The sequence below is a fragment of the Ambystoma mexicanum genome, chromosome 8 (assembly GCF_040938575.1).
Source record: "Ambystoma mexicanum isolate Mex_15411 chromosome 8, UKY_AmexF1_1, whole genome shotgun sequence".
NCBI classification, from domain to species: Eukaryota; Metazoa; Chordata; class Amphibia; order Caudata; family Ambystomatidae; genus Ambystoma; species Ambystoma mexicanum.
This window is the reverse complement of record NC_090929.1, coordinates 579907753-579927296: the sequence shown is the minus strand read 5'-3', so window position 1 is coordinate 579927296 and position 19544 is coordinate 579907753. Positions and strand designations below refer to the sequence as shown.

Below are 19544 nucleotides of genomic sequence, written 5' to 3'. Positions count from 1 at the left end.
AATCGCAGACGGTACAATATCTTGTGCAACAATGTGATGCTGCTGCAAATCACGGAAGCCAGCTGCTTCTAAAGCTTTTGCCAGCCACAACGTATAACGACATTAAAGCATCATTGCGTTTTCCAGGAAAGAGTACAATTCGTTCCAACACAATCTGTTAAACTGCAGCAAGGATTTCTTACTATGTGATTAAATTATTCAGAGTCCCTGTTTGACCTCTAGAAAAGTGCACTAATTCAATTTCGCAGAGGAGAACATTTACAGAAACTATTTCAATGAGCTGGAATCCAGGCTCAGATTTTGCCATTGAGATACCTATAACCTATAAACACTGGAGGAAAGCTTTAAAGGACATAATGGGAATGGGCTGGGGGTGGCGGCAGGCGAAGCAATCGAGCCATCAGTTTATTGTTAAGTGATATTACATTAGTTGTGGTTCTTTGGGTGGGTGATAGGACTGTTGGTGCAGGATGAATGTTTGTTGCGCTATAAATCAGCGAACAATCAGTTTTATTTCACCAGATATTAGTTAGATGTAACAATGTTACATATTGTTCTGGGGGTTTTCTTGTTGCCGGTTTATTTATTTCAGAGGTAGATAAAACAGCATTACATATACCTAACCATAGAGGTGGTGCTAGGGTTTGAAAGTTTCAAGTTGCAGGCTACTAGCCTGGCATTAAAAAAATGCTTGCCTGCATTATCCTCTTGCACACAATGCACAATGTATTACTCGCCAAATATCAATTATCATACGCCGTTGGCTAGCAGCAAGTGTACATTTTCAGCCTGATGAATAGATGCCAGGCTAAAGGAAGAGTAAGGCGCGCAGGGAGTTATCTCCCATAAAAAAACAGGTGCGGTTTTTGCTGAAGGCATAAAAAATAAATAATTAACAGCTTACCTGGTACGCCTGTTCTCCAGCCTGGGTCTTGCATGGATTCACATGCTCATGAATATTCCCTGTCGCCACGGTAGGAATCCTCAGTACATTTAAAGCAGTTTAGCTTTAAGCTAAAATCTGCTAGTCTTTACTATAGCCTATCAGTGTCACTTTGGGTCATACTGCCCCAGCCAATGACAGATAAAAAAACAGGACTGCCATGGGTGCAGTTTCTGCTGCAGGCATGAACAAAATGCCATAATCACATAGACCCATTTTAAGAAGATAAAGAACGTGTCCTGCATTCAATGCTAATGTTGGTGGAACAAGATATTAGGGTTGAAGTACAAAGAAGAAGGAAGTATTCTCAATTTTTCAGGCCAAAACAAAGGACGATGGTTTTAAGGGAACATAATATCACCGTTGATGAGTGACTGGAAAATTGGGCATGCAGAATGTGATATTAATGCCACATACAAACAAGAATTCCGTATGTTAGATTAGATTTTTCTCTTATTTGGCATTGATTAATTTTATGACCTGATCTTCTACACTCATGCCATGGTGTCTGAGGGCCTGAAGAGGAACAAGACTCTGTCAAGACTGGAGGCGAGTATTATGATCATTTTTCTTTTAATTGCTTAGATGTGAGAAGCTAAATTGTAGCAAAATCCTGTAAGTAGCCAGGACTTCCTCCGATAGCCCTCTTTCTAATAAGTATTCTTTATACACTTATTATTGCAAATGTCTGGGTTTTGGAGATAGTTAGACTGGTTACGATTGTTTACTTTGTTACAAGAAAGTCATGTTATCAGGACTTGATTGAAGGGTATTAGGCTTCAATGCCTAGGGGACAGAAACACCACAAGCAGCGCAGAGCGGTTTCCTACCCCCTCCTCCCATGGCCACCCCTGCGACACTGTCAAGGGTATGTAGTAGAGTGGGCCTGTGGAGAAGAGGGGGCCCGGGGGAAGCCACTGCTGTTTCGCTCTTCAACACGGCCCGACAGGCGATTCGCTGTGGCGAGACCATGTAATGGGGCCGCATCTCCAACCAATTTTTGCCAGAAAAAAATAAAGGTTTTGGGGGGTGGGGATGGGGGGTGGTTCATGAAAAGTAGAAAATAGGGTGTGGAGGCAGTGTTGGGGGGAACCCCCGCAAAATAATAAAAGCTCTTCGATGAGTTTTTTCAGCAAAAATCGTTCAGAAAAATGCCCATCGAAAAAACCTGGTGTCAATGATGACACAAAACTGATTAGCCACTAGGGGATCCTCCGAGCGAATCATTGCAGCACGATCATCCTTCTTGCTGAGCCACGCGTGGGCTCTTGGTCCGCTTCTGGTCTTTCTCTATGTGCGACAGAGGGAGAGAGATTGTAACACAGCAAAGAGAAGCATGGTACAAGATAGTGTTAAGTGTGCTCAGGGAGAATCATCAGAGCACCAGAAAAGGTGAACAGAATATTACCTGCATATCAAAATAAATAAAAGAGGGATATGTGAATATCGATATAGCTCTACATTAAAAAGGCATCTCTGTATACCTGGGCCATGTTTCATTAGTAGTATTCTGAGCCAGAATGGTCAGAGGGGGAGGAGCCCCATGCTGAGAGACACGTAGCTCTGGTGGCCAGCTTCAAGAGGGACTGGAGATCCTCAGTCGGTAAGACAATTAAAAGAGCCACAGCGGACATGCTGGCCCCAATTCATCTGAGACTAGACAATATGGTGGCGCATATGAGGAACCCCAAAGAAGAGTGCGGAAAACTGACAAAAATGAAAAGTGACTTCAAAGTGGGTAGTTTGCTAGCCCGCACAAGGAAGGACCCTTTGTGACCCTCCTTCACCCTCTGGCCAGGCAAAGTTGCTCCCTCAGCGACTACAGCTTCCATACCAGGAGCCTTTGACAGGCTTAAGAGAGCCTTCCCAGAAAATAAGGGAGATCTTCTCGCGGTGATACTCTCGAGCCCAGAGGTAGTGGAAATGTGCACTGACGAAGACTGCTTATCAGACACTAGCAGGGAGACTCTAGGGCTCCCAAAGGCCACAGAGGCAGAACTAGAGCCTACTCCAGAAGAGCAGGAGCATGGGGAACCTCGCCCAGGCACTTCCCGAGAGGACCCGGGGTGGAAACTCAAAAGCGCATGTTTGATCAAGAGGGGTTGATCCACCCAAAATCCTCCGAGTGGGTTCCTTTGCCCAGAGAAGTCCAGTACCTGAGATTGGGGCTCAGGAAAGCCCTTGAGAAGGAAGCCCAGGGGTGCCTAACGGCAGAATGCCCATGGCCAGATATGGACGTGAAAGTAGCCGCTACTCCAGAGGTCGACACCAAGATGATTCCCTTCCTTTGGAAGTCTACAAAGGACCAGAGGAAGGGCAAAGATTGAGCATGGAAGGCATGCCAGGATAAGCTATGGACATGGCAGGTCTTATAGCAAAGATCCTAGACTTCTCAGAGAAGGCCTCAGACACTGGTGCTCCAGTAGACCCACAAATACTGGTGGCATAGGAGCACTGCGCCATCTGTTTTCTGGGGAATGCAAACTGCACGACTTAATCAGAAAGGAGTGCTGACCAAGACTGACTCCAAGCTAGGGGAGCTGTCCTCTTCAGAGGCTGGGCCAGCTGCACAGGAGTTGCTTTTTGGTGACCACTTCGCTAAAGAAAAGGCCAAATCCCTAGAGAAGGTACAGTCCTTAATGAAGAGAGTGTTTTCCAATAAGGTTTTCGCAAGGTAGTGGCTGTTTCTCGTTGGGCCACAGGTCCCCTCAGAACTACACATTAGATCAATACTGGCAGGACCACCAGTTAGACAACTTTTTTCCCACAAGAGGCAGAGCCAGAGGTCGTGGTGGCAGGCGTCCCGCGAGACAACCACAGCAGTACACAGTTGGTTGTCGCTCACGCAGCGCCACCGGTCCCCATAGGAGGCAGAATTTCGATATTTTACGCAAGTGTGGGATGCTTTGTCAGGCAATGTTTGGATCCGGCAAACAGTAAGGCGATTCTGGCTCGACTTTTTCCAAGTCCCGCACCAGGGGCGTCTGCCCACTCAGATAGCAATGTCAGCACTACACCACAGCACTCTAGGCAAGGAGGTGGGAAGGTTAGTGCAGAAAGGGGCAATACGCCCGGCGTGCCCCCTTCCTTGGGTCTTTATCAGCAACCTCTTTCTTGTAGAGAGGAAGTTGAAGGTTAGACAAATTGTCAATCTGAGGAGCCTCAACGGCTTCATTCTCTATCGGCACTGTGGGGAGGGCCTGAAATTGCCAATTTCACTCTTCAAGCAAAATTAATGAAATTGATGGATTTTGTCCATTCACCAATTTCTCAGAGTGAATTTCAACTGTTTTACTGATCCCCATTTTGGAAATCTAGATCGAGAGTGTTCCCTTCAAATTCAAGAGCTGAAGCTTCAAGGACAGATTGAAATGTAGCAGCGTTTCTTAAATGGAAATATAGAGTTCCAGTGGTTACGGGCAGGGAGAGAAGATCGGAAGTGACAGGATGTGCAGAGTGGCCGAAAAAAGGCCAGAGTATGGAGGTGGTTAAGAGCAGAGGTTGCAAGGAGGAGAGTAGCTGTAGATTGTTTCAGCAAGGTGGGGGCGAGACCATGAATGGATTTCAATACAAGCAGTAGAAATGGACTGCTTTTTCATAGATTGTAATTCAGCATGAATGTGGTATTGGGCGAGGGCGAGTAGTGCGGGAGATGTTATATAGGGTGCATGGGTTGAAGTTTAAGTGTTTTGTGTATTTAAGAAAAGGAGTAGGGCAAGGCCAAGTAGAAGAGTCAGTGCGACTGAATGCTAGAGTTATAAAAAGGGCTTTGGCAGAATTGAAGGAGCAAGCATATTTTTCCGATATTGAGCAGGTTACGGCTGGCGGCACATATGATCACAATTGATCAAGTGGGGTAGGTTGAAAACACTGTTACCAATGTTCCCTCTAATTATTTTTCCCTAAGTGCATAAATGGTTAGCTTTCAGGTGCACATTATTTTTCATGTGCGCAACAGAAGAACGAGGTAAGCCACTTTGTTGGCATGAGAATTTCGTGAGCTACCATCTCCGAAGAGTTTGGAAGAGAATTTCCCTTCCTAACAAATGCAATTCTTTACAAATCTTTGTAAAAGATGCACCATGCAACACTTTTTCTAAACACATAGGCTAAAATTAATATTTTATATGTGATTTATCCTAGACTATTTTATATGTGAAGTCCAAAACCTTAAGATATGCCATAATACCTACTAAAAGTACTCCTCAGCAGAGAAAAACAAGTGTTGTATGCTCATGTTAAACAATAGGTTTATTTGTGGCTATTCATTTGTTGATACTGCTCCTCAGAGACCATGCAGAAAATGTTTAATGCCATTGGAAAAAAACACGTCTGTTTATTACAAAAAACAAATATCGCTTATCACTGATGTGGCCGTTCGAAAATTCAGAGAGGATAACATTTTTCCAAATGGAATAAGGGCAACTAAAATGGGCGTGCCAGAAAACTTTCCAGTAGGAGTTCATGTGCAACTTTAATGAAATAATAAAAAGGACTAGGAGAACATGCCTCTCAAATGTGACCAAGGATGATAATTGAATCAGAATAACTGCACCACAGAATATGATGATCAGAATTCCTGGGCCTCTGCTCACTATCCACATTACATTGTCCTGCGAGTTCTGAGAACATATTACTCAAAACATGTCTTACAGTTTACAGGCATATACACTATCCATTTTAACTCCCTAAGAACAGAAAAACATGCCCAACAAAAATGGGAAAACATGAACATAGGAGCCTACCTCCTGCTTCTATCCACAAAGTTCCACTGATATGTTTCCGAATCAGTGACCAGCAGAGCAGTGACATAAGTAGGAACTCCAATAGTATTGCTGCCTGATCTCAAGAGAAATTTTAAGGGAAAGGAAAGGTTTCTTCTGGAACCCCATTGAAGAAAATAACATATTTGCTTTTTAAGTCAATAGCAGCAATGCTCACAGGTACAACAGATTGAGTGTTGTCTTCTTGAAGTAGGGACCAGTCTTCTGAAATTCAATGTTATCAGTTAAACAAGATGTATGGGGATGCTAGAGATAATAAATGCAAATACATGCTTATATTTCAAATTCCTCACCAGCTGAGCATAGAAAGAAACAGAAGGTTCTCTTTCCTAGACTGAGGTTCCTATCATTTAAACAAAAAAAAAAAACACATTTCCTTCACTGTACTTTCAAAACGTCTGATTTGATTTTTGAAAGTTGCTGATTTGTTCTTCAACCCAAAGGAGTCTTCTCCTATGCCCTTTCACCCGTACCCCACCAACTCCTGTGTTAACCTCCAATACCAGTTGACAGGGCTCTGTAAAAAGTGAGCGATTGTAGTAGTAAAACACTCACTTGGATATTTGCAGACCCACAATACTTTTCAAGCAAAAAATATTTAGAGCCTCACCATGATATGTGCCGTTTAAGAAAATGTTATGAATCCGCATGCGCACAATTATTATGAAGTGAATACAAGATTGTTTGCAAGATACTCGACCTTTAAGTTGCTGGGTAGGATTATGTCAGTGCTCAGTGAACCCGTTTTTGTATAGCAGCGAGTTACCGTAGAATTTGTCAAGGTCCATGCTCCAGTAATGCCAGGCACAGCCCATACCCATTATCCCATGCAGGCCAAGTAAATGATATTGCAATGCTGCTCTCCACCTATAGGGTAATGTTAGCAATGCTAAAGTAGAAGATGCTGAGCATGACCGTTGCCTGCTCAAAACATAATTTACGGAAATTAATATTTGAGTTTTATAATGCGTTAACTTTCAAGGGGCCACTACAAAGTGCATGTGTGACATATGTACAAAGAATAGGACGCATGGGATGCGCCTATACAATAAAGTAGCCTGCTCACTTGCAGTCAGCATCAGATATTTGAACTGACAGTTGGGTTACATAGTTTGGGTGATGCTTTTGCAAAGGCACCATGAGTAACACATTCTTGTGCTTCAACATCATTCATATTATAACATACATAAAGGAAGTGGGTGTAGGTCCAAGTCTGGTAACCTTTCGCAGAATCAAGGTTGCCTGGTAATATCTGAATGGGACCTGGGGCGGAAGTTTGAGTCATGAGGTATAAGTGTGGTAGAGTCCAGTATAGGAGTCATGGGTTGGAAGATAATTTGGTTAATGTGTGCAGGCATATCTTCTGTTCATGGAGCCACTTTTTCATATTCGTTTTGAACCTCTTGTGGGTGTAATCGATTTTTAGGTTTTTCATTTGTTCGTTTAGCCATTATTTGATATAGATCTTTAGGCACAGGAATACAAAATCAACTCAATTATACATCATGAATTGTAAAATGAAATAGAATAAAAAAAACCTTGACACACCTAAAAAATACATTCAGTTGAAAATATACATATTTTAGCAATTCCTTAGAACTGATTTGTACAAAATGTGCAAAATTTGTTGCAGATTGCCTGCATAGGGTTTAAGGAAAATTCCCATTTTTAGCAATAACCTTTTTCTGGCTCAACTATGCCCGATGGATATATTTTGCCACTTAATATACCATTTCTAATTTGTTAGATTTACAAAAATGGTTGACCTCCAAGATGGTACAAATGTGACAGACAAACATGCGCCCTAAATACATTCTTCTCCGGTCTCCTAGTTGTCACACAGCAAGAGGCAATGAGCAACAGATTCTTCAGAATGGCCGCAGAAAGGGAATATTCCTGTGTTGGCCTCATTCCAAGACTTCACAAAGGATGCAACCTTCAGAATAGCCAGTCTGTACTCTAGATATAAAGTTTTTGCAAAAGGAAGTATTGTTCATACCCAAAGTCGGGTTTGTTCTCTAAATAGCCCATTCCCAAGAGTAATCTTGAGCATGAGTTCACAAGCTTCCTCCTAGACACCAACAGTGCAGACCATTTTATTAGTACTGGAGTGGCTCTGTTAATAGTACATGGACGCTCCCACAAACTGATTAAATTTAGATCTTTTAAACTGCTCTTCACATGGACCACCCACGGAAGACCTTTACCACTTCAAGTGATAAAACATGCTCCAAAGCCTCTCTGTATTTTGCGAGAGCGGGTATTGCCCACAGCCTAGCCCAATAGAGGACAGATCTTAACTTAACCACGTCCCCCATTGGGCGAATGTCAACCTCCATATGAAGCAAGGCATTGGGAGAACCCATGTGTAGAGACAATACATTTTTCAAAAATGTAGCTTCTGCAATTTGAAAGGCTTGGGGATTCGTAGATCCCCAGATATCCAGCAGTAAAGGACCGAGGCTTTTGGCTGTGCCTTGTAAAGTCCCAAAGCAGGAGAGATTGCACCCTTCCCATGCTTTACAAAAAAATGTTCTAATGCCACCACTATGTTTCTCTTGGTTGGACTTTGATTTTTCAATATGGGATGATCATAGAACAGTGTCAGAAAACAGAAAACCCAGATATTCGAAGACCTTCACTTGTTCCAGTTTAGGTTTTTAAGGTCAAGCTTGCATAGTATGGCAATGTAAATAGGCTAGACCAAAATCTCAAACTAGTTAGTATCATTTAGATTCATTTTGAGAGAAAGCAAATATGTGGTAACTGCTATGGCCTGTGCCTTGTTATATTCTTTTGAATAGGTGGGAAATGGGTTTGTGCGCTGCTAAAGTTTTTCTGAGCAGCACCCAGAAGGAAGTTGCGCAAACGCACATGCGCACTGATTAGAGGGAACATTTACTGTGACCCTAAGGTTAAGTGTCTTAAGGAAAGAGAAAGCAGGTCAGGGGAAAAGGAGCTACGTGAAGGATGAAAATCTGGTGGTGAGGTTGGGGACATTGGTGGCTGGGCGTTGAGCGACTGTCTTCGAAAAGTAAAGCATGAGACAAAGAAGTACATCAAGATGCAGATTGCAGTAAGAAATAAGACATCTGAGCAGAGCTGGAAGTGGTAAGAGAAGGGAAGAAGAGGATTTAGTTGTAGTCCGCAAAGGGGTGACAGGAAAACACATAGGAGGAGAGGAGTCGTTAAAGGGAGAATGCATTGAGGGTGAATAGAGGGACACTGATGGTCTTAGCTGTATGTGATTTCCCTGCCTGGTATAGTCTGCAGCACCGTTGGGTCAGCTCCTTTTCTATCGGCATTCCCTGGTGAGCCTCCCTGATTCCGTGACCCTCATGGGCCTACTTTTCCTGCCTTTACTTATTGTGGTGCCCCGCAGGCCCCACATGCAGCGTTCGCTTCCCCGAACCATTCTTTCCTCTTCCCCTCCCTCCACCAGTGATTGGTTGTGTGTTATTTCCCTGCCTGATATAGTCGGCAGCACAGTTGGGTGTGCTCCTTTTATATTGGCGTTCCCTGGTGAGCCTCCCATATTCCATTACCCTCTTGGGTCTACTTTTGCCGCCTTGACTTATTTTGGTGCCCTCCAGACCCCGCATACAACGCTCGATTCCCCGAGCCCTTCCATCCTCTTCCCCTTCCTCCTCCCGCCTCCCCCCAGCCCTTGCTCCACCTAGGATTGGCAGGCTCTCTGGTCTTAATGGACCCTCCAAGGCAGCCCTCTGCTGGCTGCATCTTGCGGCTAAGGGCCCCTACGGCAAAGGGCAGCTCCCGCAGAGGCGGCTCCCTATCGTGGCTGCGAGGATTAAGTTCAAAACCCTCTGCATTGTCCACAAGGCCTTCTGGGGCCTCAATACCTTCAATTATCTCTCTTCCTAAGTATCTTCCTTCTCGAGCTCTTCGCTCATCCGCCTCCAACTCCCTCAGGGTCAGGCGCTTCTTTAAGAAACGAGTTGGTGGCAGATCTCTTTCTTCGGCTGAGGCCTTCCTCTGGAACAGCCTCCCTGAAACTTGAGAACCATCTCTGGTTCCGGAAGCACCTGAAAACCTTTGCTTCTGCTTTCTCTCCACCTCTCCCCTGCTGGACTCTTGGCTGAATCTGAAACTGCATTGGTCACCTGGCTACCCTCTGATCTCGGGCCCGGGTCCGCTCCCCGCCAGTTGCACCCCAGCACTGCCTCCCTGGCATCCCCCACACCTGGGGACTGTTTTCTGTATCCCTACAGCCCCTACCAGCACTTGACACCTGATGTCTGCACTTATCCTTGCACCAGCCACCAGCTGGTCGCACTTTTACTTATTGCTTTTATTTACTCTATTTTTACTGTTCCCTTGTACTGCACTGCCCCCCCGCACTTTCCCCTTCTCCTGCGCGATCTCCATGTCACCTGGCCTGGTAAGATCGTTGTCTCGGTCTTCCCTCTGCCGCCCCCCCTTGCCTCGTCGCGCCTTGGAACACTTGTGTATAGGCGTGTTGTAAATGCCATATCATATGGTCAGAGACATGGAGTGGGGTAGGATTGGAGGCCGCTGTGTTCATTGAGCTAGAGAACTAACAATTGGAAAGGAAGATGCAATTCCTACAAGAGCGGTCTGAAGAATATGGGTGGTTCACAGTATCAAAGACAGAAGCAAGATCAAGAATGATTACAACTGAGGAAAGTTTGTGATGGTGAGCTGCAGTCAGAAAATTGGAGATGGTTAAGGGCCGATTCTGTTGAGTGATGGCTGCAAAGTCTGGGCTGGGGATGGTCACGGAGGTCACTTATCAAGGTACGTAGATATCTTGCTAAAGAGTAGTCTCTTCAGGATTCGTTAATAGTGAGGTGGGAGAGATAAAAGTCGATAGTTTGAAGGATATGCAAGACCCTCAATAAAAGGAAGTGTTCAAAATACATGCGAGCAAGATCAAGGCCGATTTTGTTTTATTCATTCCAGCAACTCTCGACACAATCAAAACCAGAGTCCTATTGCACCCTGTGAAAATATAATCATAATAGTGATATATATTAATTGCTTGGAAATGTATATACTATAATGGGAGGAGACATCAATTCGATTGTCAAGACAAGGCTAGCTTAGCTGCTGCTTGAGCAAATCATAGACCCTGCAAGCACTTTCTATTGGTCCTGAACCTGCACTGCAGAAAAGTGCCATAACAGACATTTGTACCCCACCCACCGCCCCAAAAAAAAGCAAATACTTCCAACAAATCAAAGCGGCAATGACAGTTATAGGCACCAAATAATTGGTCATTAATAGGGTGCAAAGTCTTCCATCAGAGGGTATGTCTGCATGAGAAAATGAGGGCAAATAGAAACAGGCAACTCAGCATAGGAATTAACATACCGGACATGTACAGAAAAAAAGACGTCTGGCTATTTGGTAGAACCTTTTAGATACTGTGTTAAGTCAGACATAGGAGACTGAGGGCATCGTTCAAATAATGCCTGAACTATCCCAATAGTTATAATGGTGGGTTTCCCTAACTTCAAGTAAAACAAATGGGGGCTCATCAGGATGTCTCACAAAAACGCTCTCCTGCATCCAAAACTATTGTGACGAATCCTGAGATGCTGCCAATTCTCCATGCGCGGGCGCCCCTTCACATGAGGCCAGGGTGGTGAGGTTGCTACCCGATAGTTACCCTGGCTGTTGGGCGGAGGGGGCGGGGTGCACAGCGAGAGGATCTCATGGGGAGAGACTCCCCCTCTGAGGACAAGGGAGAACATCTTGGGAGAACGTGGTATGCCAACCCTCCTGCCACCCCATATACACCTTCCATCCCAAAAAAAAACAACTCCATATCCCCATACTTTCCTGTATGTCTGCAAGTCTGAAAACCTAATAACAACGCAGATGAGGAAGAGCAGGGACTACCTAAGGGAGACCTACTTAACGAGTACTGGGACAAGGAGGAGGTGCGGAACAAGGAAGAGCAATGGTGATAACTTCAGTGAACAGTCTGCCTTCTGTGCCCGCTTACAATAAAAACAAAAGAAGGACTTACCATGGTGTCAAGCCCTCCATGGAGAAACCGCAAGGTGGGAATTGTCGGCGTCGAAAATGGAAGAAGCTGTTGACCGTATCACTGGCAAGCACACAAAAGCATACCCAACCGGAAAGCTGTAGAAGCAGTGGTCCAGGCATGCAAGGCAGTTGGACCGCATGGTCGAGTGAAGAAGTGCATTCTGCGAGGAAACAAATGCTGCAGAGCCACTGCAGCACAGCGAAGAATGGGTGAAGCCACAAGAAATCTAAAATAGAAATCAGAAGAGCCCAGGACCTAACGGAGCACATCGACAGGGACCCTAAAGGTACAGTGGTTGCCAGACCGTTAGATAGCACAACAGAGTTGTGGAAAACTCTTAAACCACAGAGCACGGGTGAGGAGGAAGTCCCTAGGGAGAAGAAAACATTAAGTCTGCCAAAAACAGAAAAAGAGATTGTTGGGTGTGAGAGCCGAATGCACAAAAGAAGATCCCTACAAGTCATTCTCCTTTGTGGCAGTAGCTGGCAGGAGAGTAAACCAGGTCTGCCAGAACAAAGCCATAGAGAAACTCGGGTCTGGGACCTGCACCCACAAGAAGGAAGATGTACAAATCATCTTCTTCGTGGCAGTACTTGGCAGGAGAGTGAACGAAGTCTGCCCAAGTCTAGAGATGGGGAAGCCTGGGTCTGGGACTCTCAAAATGAAAGACTGAAAGTGTTGAATTGTTACACCAAAGTAAAAGAGGCTAGGGGAAGGGAGCCATTCCCCCAGTTTTATCGAACTCTGAAGTTAAGATACGAGGAGAAGGGAGTCAGTCTCCTGGTAACCAAGGCCAGGGGAAGGGAGTCACCCCACTCCCTCCCGGGTGTGTTGAACTGTAAAATCAAGATACCAGGAGAAGGGAGTCATTCTCCTGGTAATAAAAGCAGAAAAGACTTTCTGATACAGAGTTTTAAAAGATAAGCATTGTGTCTGCCAAAGAGAAGTGCTGGAACTTTGTTTTGATGGAGGACTATTTGGACCCCGGGAAGGGAGTTATTCCCCTAAGAAGAGGTCAAAGCCTGGAAGTGCACTTTTATCACCAGTCCAGAAGAACAGAGTCATTCTTCTGGACCAAGGAAGTCTACCTTAGTATTAGTTTAGTTTTAAGTGTAAGGGACAGAAGTTGGGTTTTTGACACAGGACGGTGCACTGCTGATTTATAAAGACATTTTGACAGAGCCCTTAGTGTTTTAGTTCAGGCAGGGAAACCCCACTTAGAGATGGAGAAGGTTAGGTGTTCTCTTTATTTTCTTGGCATAGTATTGTATCAAGCACAAATAGGGTAAAAAGACTGCTTTACCGCAATGAACAGAAGTGTTTATACTAGGTCTGCTTAACGTAACAGAATTCAAAACACTAATTTGTATGTGCGCGTCTCATCCTGTTACCCCGATAACACTTACCTCTACATGCATGTCCCATGCTATATCTGTCTCCCTAGCCGCTACACTACCCACTCACAAAAGGGATACCTGCAGCCATATGATTCAATTGTAGCTGAGATTTTGTGGGGCTATATGGATCTTTAGGACAGACACACTCACCTTGAAACTCTTCTAGTCACTGGGTGTTCAGGTTGCTTGTCTGTCAAATCGTTGTCTTGAGCGAATCCCCATTGTGGACATAAATAGATTAACGCTATAAAATTTAACCAGCACCACTTAACCTTGTATCATGAGTCAATGTGCCCACCCAGTACAGGGTAAACAAAATTGATGTTCTTTTGTCTAATATATGACATACAAAAATTACAGATATGTTAACTGATGACACTTGAATGTACAGCACATGCATTATAGCCTAAGTTAAGGTAACAATGACAATTTTGTACAAATGTCCCTTTTTTTCTTTTTGCATTAAGAATTCAATCTTGGCCTTATGAAGAAGAGGAAAGTATCCTCGAAACGCGTAGCCACTTGAATTGGATTCCACCATTTCTTCAAATTTGTTGTGACTTATTGATGCACTTTTTGCTTCTTTACTTTATAATGTTTCTTTGTGAATGAACATTGACTATATATTTATGATATAAATTCTCACTTTATCTTACAGAACTGGATCCTCTGGTTTATATTCTTTCTTGATATTAATACCTAAATTTAGTAGTGGACCCAGTCCACACATTTGAAAATGTGCAGGGGACGGGAGGGTTCCTAGACTGAATCCTCTGCTTTTTTGTCAATTGTAGCTGAGATTTTACCACTAAATTCAATGGATGGCCGTTTTTCCACATCCACGGGAAGAAAAGAGCAGAACACAGCATAAGGCTCAACGGCTTCGCTGTTGGTCTCTAAAAATAAAAAATAATGCCTCGCACAATTTACCAATTCCACCCACAAAGCTCCACGAATAGCTATGATCAATGGTACTAACAGGCAGTAGCATCGGAACACGTTCTAAAATGATCATTGCCCAATAGGAGGCGGCTCTTTATGGTGATAATACATCTTAATTTGCATGAATTACTAGGTGCCAGTAAATATGAATTATGAAAAGACAGATTTCAGTAATATATATTTTTACTCGCCGAAGAAACATCCTCATTGGGAATGGGAATTTTGTTTTCACAACCTAAAACTCATGTCACTCCCAACTTCCAAACAAATAAGAAGCTCATTTAAGCTATTTCGAAATCTCATCTGCAGCCCTCCACAACACTGCTGCTAGTTTAAGCAGGCAAAGACAAGAGGTCAACTATATGTCGCTAGAACACTGCTGCAGTAGAAACATGGCATACATATCCTCCACTTAATGATACTATACTTCAAACCCTACAGTCTATCCACCATTGAAACTGTTGTTTTCTTAGTCCAGTGCTGCAGTGCATTTCAGTAGCGAGAGGCAATGTTAGCTTTGAACTTAAGAAGTTGTAAAGCCCCACACAGCAAAGAGCCCATTTGGTCCACTGCCAGACGGAAGACTGATGTCCTTCACAAGTAACAGTACCTATATCCCGAACAGAGCTATTTAAGAATGCTTCCAGGTCACATGATAGAAATCCCCCCCCCTCCATGGTCTTAGTTCTAGGTCATACAGCCTCTACTTCCAGGTTGGACAGGTTTATTCTAGCTTTGCAATAATCAATTCAATTAATTAATTCTAAGTGGTGGGGACGGAACCAATAATTCAAAGCATTGTGGTATGTGCAAAGCACCTTCCTGGATTTAGTAGATTGTGTCCACAAGGGCAGACATCTAGCATAATCCAGGATGTAACAGTTTAAGCTTGGCAGCCTGAAGACTAGTTCCCAGATTGTAGAAGGTCAATGCCATGAAGCCTGTTTGATGCTTTACAGGCAGGCAGTGAACCGGGCGTAGTGCTGGAGAGAGGTGTTAGAATAGCCTGTAAGAAGGTGCACATAGGCTGTTGTATATTAGGCAGCCTGCAACTGATAGATTAGGTAGTTTGTAAGGCCCATAAGCACAATGCTTGTGCAGTACTAAGCAGACAGTATCAAGTAGCAAGTCTAGCACCTGCGCAATCCCTAAATAGAAGATAAAAACGGAAGAGTCTCTAAAATTAAAGACATCCTTCCTAACATGTGCTATCACCCACAGTTTTTACCTCCTTGCTTGGACTAGGGCCTTCTCCCACCTGATGTCTTCACCAAGAGGCAGAAGTGGTTCCTACTGGGAGAATTTCAAATGACTATGTCATATCCAGTTGTCCAATGCTACAAGGCAGTCTGCAAATTTGTGGTTTGGGACTGGATGATTTCGCTTTAGCTTGAAACGTAACTGGCTGTCATAAACCTAAGCCTAGATTTGTATGCCAATATTATTGAGTAGTTGAGAGGACACATAAAATGTCAGGAAAGAGGGGCGAAAGGCAGGGTCCCTAAAGCAATCCCCATGCATTGGTCTTGTGTAAGACTCATGTAGGAAAGGTATGATGGTATCTGGTCTATCTTGTGAAAAGGACAAACTAATTGAAGAGTACAACTCGAAGACCTATGGCAAAGAAGTGAGATCGGATAGAAAGTGACTGTGTCCAAAGCCAAAGTTGGGTCCAAAATTAGCAAGATACCGAATGTCTAGAAACCAGCAAAAAGGTTTAGGGTGTAAGTTGGCAAAAGGAACCCTAAACGGAATACATATCCAACACTGCTTTAGCACTGTAGCATTGTGACAGGATCTCGTACAATTCTCCCCAGGGGGAGTCCTTCCCTGTGAGGATAGGGAGGTGAGGCTGCTACACAATAGTCCAACTAGGGGTCATAAGAGGTGCGACCTCATAATGAGAGACTACCCTCCCGGGGATAAGCGCTCACATTCCGTGAAGGAACACCCTAACCCCTTTTCCCTTGGGACCAAGTCCCTGTTGAAATCCCCGATAACACTACTGCCTGTTATGGTAATGTCTCTTCAGTCTTTGATTCACCAATTAGGATAACCAAGATGAAGTAGAGTCAAACAAGCCTGCAGAATAATAACAGGTTGCCTGACCATACCACTGAGAAGGGTTGGCCCCAAGGAGGCATAAAGATTAAAGCAATAGTAAAGAAGGACTCTAACTTTACGCTTGGGAGTATCCAGCCACAGGAAATAAAAAGTGAGGAAGGATGATAAATGGAGAGAGCAGCCGGCGTGGAGCCAGCCCAGCCCGGGAAGTTCGAACCTGGCAACACATAGCTGCAGATATGCTGATCCCCAATGTCAGGGACATCCAGCAATGGTTGGCAGAGCTCTGCAGTCGAGGCCAAGCTCCTGACCAGTGGAAAAAGGGAAGAGAAGCCAGCAGCGGTGTGACCTCGGGGAGGTGGATTGTGTGGTCATGCAAGAAAATAGGTTTGTCAGGACGCAGGGAAAATTCGGGTCTTGAGGGCCTTCTGGAAGGAAAGGTGATCCTCTGAGCGGCAGATGTTAAGGGGAACCGCATTCCATATTGTGGGTGCTTGGATGGAAAAGGAGGATCCACCTAATGTCACCAACTCCAACACGTTTCCTCCTTGTAGTCCAAGTGCACCCTGACCCACCGCAAATGTTCAAGTACTACACAACCCGCCCTCACTAATCCTGTCAGAGTGGAGTGGGGACTTGGTTGGTGGGTGAATATGGGAGAAGGAGGCAGAGGGAAAATGAAGGGAAAAGAATAGAGAAAAGGTGTGTGTGCAAGAAAACTAGAACAACCAGATCGGATATCACACCCTTCTGCACCCCCTCTATCACCAGGCACACATCCATTTTTCATGGTTGCAATGAGATCAGCAGCCTTGCTTCCAAGGTCACCAACCCTCAACTCCTCCAAGCATGCCCCACACTCTGGACTGCACTTCATTGTCCAACGAGTGTCACAAACTGTCCCAACAACTCGAAGACCCCAGAAGATGGTTGACATGTTTTTATTTTGAAAATTGGCTAACTTAACCTCCCACGCACCCCATCCTCCCCAACTCAGACTTTACTAACCCCTGGTTTAGCAACTAGCGATCAAGTAACACCTACTATGTAAACAATAGCTCCAAGTGAGGGCCTAAAGTCAAATCCATCTGCCTCACTCTGGGGTTCTTCTAAGGGATCCCTAAACTAACACTCTCCAGGTTTTCTCAATAGGAATGGCAATTTTCTTGTGCAAGACAGACAACCAGGTCTGTTCTCTCAAACACACACTCACTCTATCTCTGTCTCGCTCCCCCTTTCCATAAACGCACCATTCCTTCTGCCTCACACTCTCCTCTCACTTGCCCCTCTCTCTCCTCTGGACTTCCTCTCCTTTCTTGCTCCCTTCTGTTTCTCCGATCCATACTCCTTCACAGTTTGCAATCCATGCCTCTGTGCCCTAACCTTAACAGGCTCTCTGCCCATCTCTTCCACTACGCCTTGCACTCTTTCCACACTCTCCTATCAGATACTCAATTAGTCGTAACTTTCTCTCCAATTCCCCCACTCCTCCCACCCTCTCCAGCATGGTATCTACCTCTCACTCACCTTTTACATCCCACTCTTTTTATATCCCCCTCTCACCACACTACACTCAACTGATACCACTCTCTCACAACCAATACCTCATCTGCACTATACAGCAACTCCACCAACATCCGTCCTCCACACTTCATCTCTCATTCACTCTCCTTTTATACTGTTCTCTTCCTGGTTCTCCCCTTTACCATTGGTTGCAATGCTCATTTGACTTTTGGGCCAATCTATGGTTATTCTGTCTCCAGAGGCTGGGTTACACAGTTTCACAATTTCAAACCCCTCTTTCAACCTCACCCTGTTCGACTGCACAGTTCAGGTATGCAGGGAAAACATCTTAGAGTGCATACCATCTACAATCATGTAGTGTGTGCCTGACTTCCCTTGCCACCAATGCACGGTCACGGAACAGGCCAACTTGTCAGACTACATGCAAATTAAGTTTCTGTGCCTAGCAACGCAGGCACAAGACACTGATGCCTCCACTAAGACCATAAGAGCTTTTTTTCGTGGATTCATCCAAGGGGCAGTAAAGCAAAAAGCATTACTTTTTTCATGTTGCACTTACAACTGCAGAATTACAGTATACTTAATGGGTATAAAAACGTAACACTATTACCCAATTTTAGTGCAACCTTGGAAGAATAAAAGGCAGTCAACCTGTGCCCTCCTATCATCCCCAAACCATCCAGCATGGATTTGAACCTTTGACCTGAAAACTGTACACATATTCCAGCAAGAACTACTTAACCCACTGACTATAATCTGATCAATCAATATAAATAGTGAATCAATGACCGCTGAATATCAATATCAAATTTCCTATAGCGAGCAATCCACTGAGGAGCCTACAGCCTCTCTGGGTAAAATGTGATGAGACGAGGCCCTCACCCTGCACCAGGAATCCTTCCTAACTACTTCAGCCCTGACCTACTGCACCCCAGTATTTTTGATCAGTGGAAACCAACCTTACAGATAAGGGATGTTTCAGCCACTTTTACTGCCTGGAATAGGCAAATACGCACCAAAAATAAAAATGGGTAGTAGAAATACTCCCATCAAAAAATAAGAAAAATACATAGAACCTTATGCTCCTGCTTTCACCCATCCAGCTCCATGGATATGTTTGACCAGTCGTACATGTAAGTACCACTAGGTGCAAAGAAATGGTTATTACAAAAATATTTCTGTTTTCCAGGTAAAATATTTGTATTCGCTTATAAAATACTCCCTTTGTGAAATGGACTTACATTTTTAATCCATTAAAACCTTCTGCAGCTATCCACAGTTCTTGGTGAGATGTTGATACCGGTTTGCTTGTTATGCTGGGCCTTGTAGTCACTTCATCACATCGAGAAGGTACCCATTTTGGCTGCCAGCACAAGTAATTTATCGACACTGATGGATATGCATCACTTCTTTACATTTCCTCAGGACATTTGGGAACAGAGAGACAGCTTATGTGTGAGGGGTAACAAAGCCAGAGTGGGAAAAAGGCACAATTGACAAGAGTGCATGAAGTTCTTGGAGAGGCATTGGGTGTTGGATAATCATTCATGGCCCCACTCGCCACCCACTTATTAAAATTGTCCTACGATTCTCCCTCACCCCCAAAAAATGCTGCAGCTGCCTCTGCGCCCCTGCAAGTGAGGGAAGATGTTATATTTAGGACGCCGATCTGCTTACTCTTACTTTAAAAACATGTGTCCGATCCTCCAGTTGGGGAACATAAGCATGACAGTGCGGATATACACAGAGTTTAACTCATGGGGAGAGCTTTGACAGTGGACAATGATTTACGTGCATTTCCATAAGAAACGTAAAGTAGTCTTGTAATGCGCAACTTCTGCCATTTTGGCACCCTG

At 44.3% G+C, this 19544-nt stretch overlaps 1 protein-coding gene across 4 annotated transcripts in view; it reads right to left on the bottom strand.

The window, feature by feature from the left end:
- KCNAB2 (potassium voltage-gated channel subfamily A regulatory beta subunit 2) overlaps positions 1-19544 on the bottom strand; it is a 1347681-nt gene that overhangs the window by 1128313 nt on the left and 199824 nt on the right. The gene's annotated exons all lie outside the window — the stretch shown is intronic.